This window comes from Mesoplodon densirostris, chromosome 2 (genome assembly GCF_025265405.1).
Source record: "Mesoplodon densirostris isolate mMesDen1 chromosome 2, mMesDen1 primary haplotype, whole genome shotgun sequence".
Taxonomy (NCBI): domain Eukaryota; kingdom Metazoa; phylum Chordata; class Mammalia; order Artiodactyla; family Ziphiidae; genus Mesoplodon; species Mesoplodon densirostris.
In genome coordinates, this window is record NC_082662.1 from 124,305,645 (window position 1) to 124,315,666 (window position 10,022).

Consider the following 10,022-nt stretch of genomic DNA (forward strand, 5'->3'; position numbering starts at 1 on the left):
GCAGTGCTCAAATCAACACAACCCAACATATTATCTTTTAAAAATCTACCATTGAGAACCAAATGCTTGATATTCTAAATATCTTGAATTGCTGTCTACACTGATCTAGGTATCCAGATAAGAGTCTGATTCTTGATTTCACCTTTCCCAAACTGTGTCTTGGCTTGGTCTCTTATGAAGTCAACAGTTTAATTCAATCATTGGTTACTGAAAGCTTACTCAGTGATCAGCAATCTGTTATGAGGGGGATACTAAAGGATCATAAGATACGGCCTTATAAAATTATTGTATTGGTAAGACACATGAATTAATGAGGCTAATTTTTAAATAAACACACCAAAGACTATATCCATGTGCGTGGTACCTCACCTCAGCAAACATTTAGCCCAACAATGGTGTCATTGCTCAAAATGACAATAGGTGAACCAAATTCTTTTCAGTAGGTGGACCAAATTGTACTAAACATCCATAATGGCCATTGGGTATTTTTGCTTGGAGAGTGCAATTTATTTTCTAAGAAAAGCCAAAGTGATTCAGAGCCAAGTCTGGTAAAGTAGGTGGATGATCAATTTGTGTTTCTGGTGACATTCTATCAGCCCAGGGTGGCCTTCCTCCAGACCTCTTTTTCCATGATAGAATCATCCTTGTGTGTTTACGCCAGGGGTTATGAAAATTCAGCATGCAGGGCTTCCCTGGTGGCGCAGTGGTTGAGAATCTGCCTGCCAATGCAGGGGACACGGGTTCGAGCCCTGGTCTGGGAAGATCCCACATGCCACGGAGCAACTAGGCCCATGAGCCACAACTACTGAGCCTGCGCGTCTGGAGGCTGTGCTCCGCAACAGGAGAGGCCGAGACAGTGAGAGGCAAGCGCACCGCAATGAAGAGTGGTCCCCGCTCGCTGCAACTAGAGAAAGCCCTCTCATAGAGACAAAGACCCAACACAGCCAAAAATTAATTAATTAATTAATTAATTAAAAAAATTCAGCATGCATCAGAATCACCTGGAGAGCTTGTTAGACCATAGATTGCTGGGTCCCAGTTTCTGATTCTTCACGTGTGGGTGAGGCCTAAGAATTTACATTTCTAATAGGCTCCCAAGTGATGCTGATGTTGCTGGCCCAGAAACATTGGAGAACCATTGCTTTAAGACAGTTATTTTAAATTTCCCATTATATAGCTACACTTTAGCTGATATAAATCATCCTTGCTCTCAGGGAACTCCTTTGCTGCCTCTCATGCTACGTCTTGGGTACTTTGGGGCCTTGCACATCCCAGGGATGCAACTAGACATGAGCCTATGGTCCCTACCAAGAATTTATATCACCTTTCACCCAGAGCGACAGAGGATGGAGCTAATGTCTGTGACTGAAAGGGCTCACAAGCATTTCTATGATTAGAACTTGATCCTTGCCTAGCATCCAAGAAAGCCATAGAGGGTTAGAACTAGAAGTGATGTTAATAACATTTAGTCTAATTCCCTCCATCCCGAATCCTCTCATTTTAGAGCTGAGGAAACCAGGGCCTAGAGATGCTAAGTGAAGTGTTCAAAGTCACCCAATAAGTAACGGAACAGTTACATAGGATCCATGAGAAAGTATCACAGTCCCCTTCCACCTAGAGAAGACAGGATTTTATCTCACACAATCAGGACCAAATGCAACTGAGGGAGGTCTAATGTGAAGTGTGCATCCCCCAGAGAACAAGTAGTGCAAACCAGACTGCGTATTTCTACCCTTTCCATCTTATAGTAACGGGGACTGGAAACATCGCTATTTACACCCTCTGTGGTAAAACATTCCTTATACTTAAGCCATAACAGTTTGCTCCATGGTCACCGCTAAACCCGAATGTGTAGGAGATGGTGGGGCGGGGGGGGCGTGAAGTGAAGGTCAGCTAGAATACTCCCACTTTTTTAGTGTAAACATTCACTGTGTTTACATGTCAGCAGAGAAATGGTCAAGAAACCACAAATAGTTGATCTGGCTGATCCCCAATAGTGCTTTAAGCATCAATGCAAAGTCAGCATCAGGTCTCGACCTCTTTTCAATCTGGCAGCAATTGATGGAAAGGCACCACTCTTTTAGAAGTTACATGCAAGGAAAAGGCTGCCATGGAGGGTAATGGGGGTGCAGGGTGGGAAGAAAGCCTGGAAAGTGCAGGGAGGAGAGAACCTGGGGAAGCCTGGTTTCTGTTTTGTTCTCTGCCTACTCTGGAATTGGCCGAGTTTCTAATGATGGATTAGGGCTGCAAACCCCAGCCATCTGGCCCCAGTGCCCCATTCCATTCACTCTTCTTCACAGTACCCTCCCCCCATCCGTGCCCCTGGAAAAATACATAACCCCCCTGAAGGAACAATTAACATTCCCTTTTTCATCGCCATCAAACTTTGCCCCTTTCCACCCTCAGAAACTTGCCTTCTCTAGAAAAATATCTCTGACTAAACTGCCTACCTGCCATCCCTGAGCAAACTTTTAGGCATAATTTCTTACAGTGGGTTGAGTGATTCTTGAACATGAGCATTTTATCTTCTCCTGATTTTAGTGATTAAAGCAGGTCTTTTATTTCTTTAGTGGGCTTTGGCTTATGTTTCCCTCATCACTTTCCCATTTCTTCCAGATCCTCTGCTAAACGCATGAGGTGATGATTGTTTAGGTACCAGGAGAAAGCAGGCAGGTCAGTACTCCTGAACTACCCCTACATGTTAGGGCTATAATGGTCTCAGAATGCTGCTTTGTTAAAGGCTGGGAGAGCTTGAAAAGATCGGTCTGGGAAAGGTCTGGAGAGGTGCCTTAAAGAACCCACCAGGGCAGGTGTGCGTGGTTGCTATGGTTACCAGGCAGCTTTGGAAGTCTATCCACCTCCTCCTGACAAGGCAATCTTTCTCTGCGAAGCACAAAGAGAAGACGCTCAGGGGCTCAAACCCAATTCACCCCAAGAGCTGGGAGAGCAATGACAGTCACATTAGTCCACCTGTCACATGCCAACAGCCAAGTTAGGGGTCACCAGTGCTGTGAGGGGAACACACGTGGAAAGCTGCTTTATGAATATTTGTTCAGATAGAATGAGATTAAACAGTGAAGTCAGAGCCAATGTTCCCTGCACTCTCTGAGTTTTGTTCTGTTTTGCTTGGTTTCTGTTTTCTCTCGAACCGGAACTAACATCACATCTGTCTGTATGGTTCTCATGTGCCTGGCAGCCAAGCAATTGGACATAAACAGGGCTGGGGCAGTGGGGAAATAACTGGGCTGGGACCCAGTCAGGACGGTCTCGTCTTTCTACTTGAGCCTCAAACTGTGGTTTTCCAGGCTCCAGATGGTGATCATGATTGTTAAAAAGCAGGCATTATCCCTGTTAATGAGGATAATAAAACTGAACAATTCATGAGCACTGACAACATATGGAGCCCCCTGCAAAACACAGATTTACCCAGCATTATCAGGAAATGAGGTTTTCCACATCAGGGAATTTTCTGGAAAATTAGGCCTTACCTCTTTAGTATCAATATTTTTTCTGAAGATATTAACCATTTGGGATGGAAATATGTGTCAGATATGCAATACTTTCCTATCTTGCTAAACAGTTGATCAGATACTGCATACACCATTTTACCTGGATGTCTCCTCATGAACACGCACTGAAGCACAGGTGGGAGGGCTCTCCATCCATAGCATGTTTTGGTCTTTACTGGGACAGCCCACTTCGCCTTGACTTAGAGGCAACTCTATGCAGGTCTCTCTGCGGGCCACAGTAAGCTCTTTATGTGGAAACCAGGGCTTTTTATCCTTGACCTTATATCCCCTACAGCCTAGCCACGCAAAAGGTGGTCCCCAGAAGAGCAAGTCAGCACCACCTGGGACGTGATTAGAACTGCAGACTCTCTGGCCCCATCCCAGACCTGCTGGATGAATTAGATTCTGAATTTTAACAAGAACCTCAGGTGATTCATATGCACATTAAAAGTTGAGAAGTATCATCTTCCAGCTGTGCTTGCCAGCCTGTCCCCGACCAGTTACATCATGCTCACCTGAGGATGCCTATTAGAAATATAGGACATGGGGCCCTGTTCAGACCCCAGAATCAGAATCTCTGGGAGTGAAAGCCAGAAATTTATTTTTATCTCACTCAAGGGGCAATTCTTATATGCACCAATACTAAGAGTATCCAGCCCTGTGCTTTGCTCATAGGAGGTACTCGAAAGTTTTTTGTGTTTTTTTAAACTCACTTTACTTCCCCTTTTAGTAAACAAAGCAAATCCACGAACTTTTGCAATGCCTTGTAAAGGGTTGCTCACCACCGAACCATCATTTCTGGAGGGAAAGTAACCATGGCTTCAGGCACATACCTGACGTTTGGCCATGCCGCACGATTAGTGCTCTAACATCGCCAGGGACAAAAGGCTCAGCGTGAGAATGCCTGCCCAAGCCTCCTTAAAAGAAGTATTACTTCTTCAGCTCCTCCATCCCCTCTTGAGGTGCCGGGAATTTGAGATTGCGCGGGAGCCCTTCTTAATTTCCGCCGCAAGCTCCGCGCAGCGGCGTCCGGGCTCAGCAGCGCCCCCTCTGCCAGCTGGCCCTCCAGGCTTTGGCCGGGTTCGCCCGCGCCGGGAGCTCTGGCGCCTCTGCGCGGCGTGCAGCTCAGAGACTCTGGTACGATTCTCCGTAAGGACCATCGTGTCCTCCCATCCTTTCCCGCCGCTCGCCAGCTTCTCCCGCTCCTCGGCCTCCCGCAGGAAGCATGGAGCCCGGCCGGAACGCGGCGGACCTGGGGCGGGAATAGGATGGAGAAGCGCACCCTGAGCGGAACCCGGCAGTGGACCCTCCGCTCCCCACTCCACACCGCAGCCCAGAAACTCCGCTCCCCGCGCGAAACCTCCCCTCGAGGGGCACACCGTGTGGCCCAGTACACCCGCGGTCTTCAATAAGTTTTTATTACATTGAATGGAATGCTTGTCTTTCTTTTCATGGTTATCCTGTCTCCTCCTGCACTAGCAAGCTGACAGGTGTTAGTCCTTTTTGTCTAAGCGACAAAAAGCCCGTTTCTAAGTTTCTGACATAGTGGTTAAGATCTGGCTTTACTAAGTGAAAGAAGGCAGACACAAAAGGCCAGATATTGTATGATTGTATTTACATGAAATGTCCCAAATAGACAAAGACAGTAAGTAAATTAGTAGTTGCCAGGGACGGGAGGGAGGGGGAAATGGGGCATGACTGCTAATAGGTATGGAGTTTCTTTGCGGGGGGGGGGGGGGGGATGATAATAAAATGTGGAATTAGAATTAGATAGCAGTGATGGTTACACAATCTTGTGAATATACTAAAACCCACTGGTTGTACATTTTATAAGATGGAGATGTGAATTATATCTCAATTTTTAAAAGATCTTAGTGTTTACAATCAGACCATCTGAGTTTGAATCTGGCCCCTTCCACATCCTAGCTGTGCTACCCTGGACAAGTTAATTTACCTCTTTGAGACCCAGTAGCATGGTCTGGAAAGAGGATAATCAGAGTGCCCATGTCATAGGTTTGCTGTGAGATATAAACAGGACAGTCTTTGAAAAAGTGCCTGGTACATCATAAGTGCTAATGAATGCTTGCTGCTGACTTTGAATCCAACAATCTCAAACTTTAAGGTGCATAAGCATCACCTGGGGAACTTGATAAGATAAATATCCTTTAAATTTTCAGATTTATAAGCCTAGAGTTTGGCTTCAGAATCAGCATTTTTAATAAACTTATCATTCTGATACAGATGGTCTGGGAATGACACTAAGAGAAATACTGTCCAACACCTTTGTAAAATGGAAAAAAAATGATAATGTTTTTAAGAAGCTTCCCACTTAGGATGTAGAAAACTGGGGGGAAAAAATCACCCTTTACACCAAAAAAAAAGAATGTTGGACAATCTACAAATCCACAATTTTTCTTGAACCCATCAGAGAGCTGGGAATGAAGGGCAACCAACTAACCCAAAATTTAAGTAAACTACAGGCACCTCCCAAAAGAAACAAACACAAGCACTTGATCATTTGGAGCAAACACCACTAGACCCAGATAAGAATAATTCAACTAAAACTTTCAATACTTTGCTAAAGGCTGAGTTTAGGCTGACGAGAAATATAGAACCCCTGAAAACACAGACAAAGGAGAATTATACACACTCTCACAGGCTCTTCTCCATAGTGGAAAAGGTGGGAAATATGCATGATGAGATGAGTAATTTCTATAAAAAGAGAGAAACTATGAGGAAAAATCAAATGGAAATGCTAGAGTGAAAAACACTGTAGCAGAGATAACAAATGCCTTCAATGGGCTCATCAACAGACTTCAAACAGCCAAGAAAAGAATAAGTCAATCTGAAAATAGGTCAATAGAAACAACACAAACTGAAACCCAAGAGAGAAAAAAAAAAAAAGTGGGTTAAAAAAAAACAGACTAGAGCACCCAAGAACTGTGGGATAATATCAGTCTAATATGCATATAATTGGAATCCCAGAAGGAAAAGAGAAAGCAAGGTAGAAAAATATTCAAAGAAATAGTGACTTTAAATTTATCTACATTCATTCCATTTTCAGCACTTCATTTCTTTGTATAGATCCAAGATTCTGTCTGGTATCATTTTTATTGATACCAGAAGAACTTCCTTTAACTTTTCTTGTAGTTCTAGGTCTGCTCAACGTAAATTCTTTGTTTTTATTTGTCTTATAAGATTCTTATTTCTCCCTCAGTTTTGAAAAATGTTTTTGCTGGATATAGAATTCTGGGCTGACAACTTTTTTCTTTCAGTGCTTTAAAAATGCTACTCCATTGTCTTCAGGCTTGAATAGTTTCTGACAAGAAGTCTGCTTTAACTAATACATTTGTTCCTCTAAATGCAATGTATCTTTTCTCCTTAGCTGCCTTCAAGAATATCTCCCATCTTTGGCTTTCAGCACTTTGAATGATATGCCTAGGTATGTGTTTCTGTGTATTTTGGTATTTATCCTGCTTGGTGTTCTCTGAGCTTCTTGGATCTGTGGTTTGGTGTCTTAATTTTAGACTGATCTTTAGCTACCATGAAGGTGTAATTCTCAGGCTAGGAACTGAAGAATGAGTAGGTCTTAGTCAGAAAAAGAATGAGTGAGAAGTGTTTCATAAAAGAGGGCTCTGAGGAGATGGAAGAAATAGCATGATTAATGGCAAGAGGTGAGGAGATATCCTCACATTTTGGGCAAATAAAAAAGACCGGGCCTCCCTGGTGGCGCAAGTGGTTGAGAGTCCGCCTGCCGATGCAGGGGATACGGGTTCGTGCCCCGGTCTGGGAGGATCCCATATGCCGCGGAGCGGCTGGGCCCGTGAGCCATGGCCGCTGAGCCTGCGCGTCCGGAGCCTGCGCGTCCGGAGCCTGTGCTCCGCAACAGGGGAGGCCACAACAGTGAGAGGCCCGCATACCGCAAAAAAAAAAAAAAAAAAAAAAAGACCATCACAGGGCTTCCCTGGTGGCGCGTGGTTGAGAGTCCACCTGCTGATGCAGGGGATGCGGGTTCATGCCCCGGTCTGGGAGGATCCCACATGCCGTGGAGTGGCTAGGCCCATGAGCCATGGCTGCTGGGCCTGTGCGTCCGGAGGCTGTGCTCCGCAATGGGAGAGGCCACAACAGTGAGAGGCCCACGTACCACACACACACACACACACACACACACACACACACACACACACACAAAGACCATTACAGCTAAGTAAAAAGAGTGAATGGGAAAGTACAGTAGATAAGATTGGACAGACAGGCAGAGGATACATTTTGGAAGACTGTGTAACCCATATTAAACATTTATTCTTAGGGTAGACACTGAAGGTTTTTAAGCAGAGGAGTGACGTAATCAGATTTAAGTTCCTAAATTCATAATTCATAATGATCATCCTGCGTCTTGAGTAGAGAGTATATTATGCCTAATGTCTTAGACCCCAGGGTCTACAATTTCCTTGGATAGAGTTACAAGCTCTTCTCTTCCATCTTCCTTTGCCCTATACTCTCTATCACCTAATACATACCTCTTAGTCTCCCTGCAAAACTTACCTATACTATGGTCCATTCCTTTGGGTCTTACTAAGTGTTTTTCAATATCCTCTTTTCTCCACAGAGCTAAACTATATTTTCCAGCCTCCCTTGCTTTTAGGTGTGGCCATGTCCCTGAGATCTGGCCAATATGAGCAAGAAATAAACTTTTATTGTTCTCCATTACTAAGATTTAGGAGTATGTGTCACAGCATTTAGTCTACCCTGACAAATATACATTAAGTAACTACCTAGTTACAAGTAAACTAATTTTTAGATAACTAGCAAATTCCTTGGATTGATATATTATGTGAAAATATTATATTTTATACAACTGCTGGGAATTTCAGAAATAGGACTATAAGAATAAGTAAGTAAAATTTTGTGTATTCTCCAACTCATACAACATTGAGGGTCACATGCATTACTTTACCAATCTACCTCTTGGGAGTTCCTGACAAAACTCCTAGGATTCGTGCTCTTAAGTCAACATGGTACAGTACAATGGAAAGTGTCTTGTATTTGTAATCTGAAGACCAGTATTTCAGGTTCTGAGATGCTACCAATCAGTCATGTGGCCTCAGAAAATTTTTTACCTCTTTGGTGTCCGTATTTTTAATCTATAAAGGAAGGGACAGTAGTACCAATCTTCAAGGGTAAAGGATTACACTCTGAGGATTCAGTAAGGCAATTATCTGTGTGTTAGATTGCTGTAATCTCACCAATGCTTTTCCCTTCCATGTATCTACATCCTTTGCCAGATGACTCTACAATTCCTCCAACAAAAGGAGTGGAGTACATTTCCCCACACCTTGGCACTGACATCCACGTGACTTCTTTTGGCCAGTATGGGAGGCTTTGCATGTTTCTGCCTACTCTCTTATGCCTCCTCTATCACCTCTTTCTTTTTTTTTTAATTTATTTATTTATTTATTTATTTATTTTTGGCTGCATTGGGTCTTCATTGCTGCATGTGGGCTTTCTCTAGTTGCGGCAAGTGGGGGCTACTCTTCGTTGCGTTGCGCGAGCTTCTCATTGTGGTGGCTTCTCATTGCAGAACACAGGCTTCAGTAGTTTTGGCTCACGGGCTCTAGAGCACCGGCTCAGTGGTTGTGCACGGGCTTAGTTGTTCTGTGGCATGTGGGATCTTCCCAGACCAGGGCTTGAACCTGTGTCCCCTGCATTGGCATGTGGATTCTTAACCACTGCACCACCAGGGAAGTCCTACCACCTCTTTCATCACCATGAGAACATATCTGGGTTAGCTTGAAGGAAGATAGGAGACATGGATCAGGCCTGAGACATCCAAGTCATTTCAGCTGAGGCCATCCTAGATCAACTAACAGACACCTGACCTCCAGCTATATGAGCAAGCCTAGCCAAGATCAGCAGAGCCACCTAGCAAACCTCCAGACAAGTGAGCAGTAAACACTTATTGTTGTATGCCTCTGAGATTTCATGGTTGTTTGTTACACAGCATCATTGTGGCAATAGATAACCAATAGAGTCTGTGAAATTAGGCTCCCACAAACTGTAAAGTGCTGCACAAGTGAGAATAATTAAAGCTTAGGGGGAAAAGATAAATATATATATATAAGAAATATATATATATGTTTATATATATATGTGTATATATATATATATATATATATATATATATATATATATACACACACACACACACACACCCCCAAGGACTCCCTTGGTCTACGAGATAGTAGAGCCTATGAAAAACATCTCATTGAGTCCTGATTCAGAGAGTCATGAGATCAAAGTCTGAATTGGACAGAGCCTTGAAAATGGTCTAATCTATCCTCTACCTGCGTATGGAGCCTCTTCTTTTCTCAGCCACATTGATTCTCTTTTGTATACACCAACAGATTTGTTCCTTCTAGCAACTTTATAAGAGTTATAAAAACTTCATCCTTAAATCTTGCCCTCTCTCTAGCAATCTCTGTGTGGACAAACCAGGAGGCTGGGTGCAGTTCC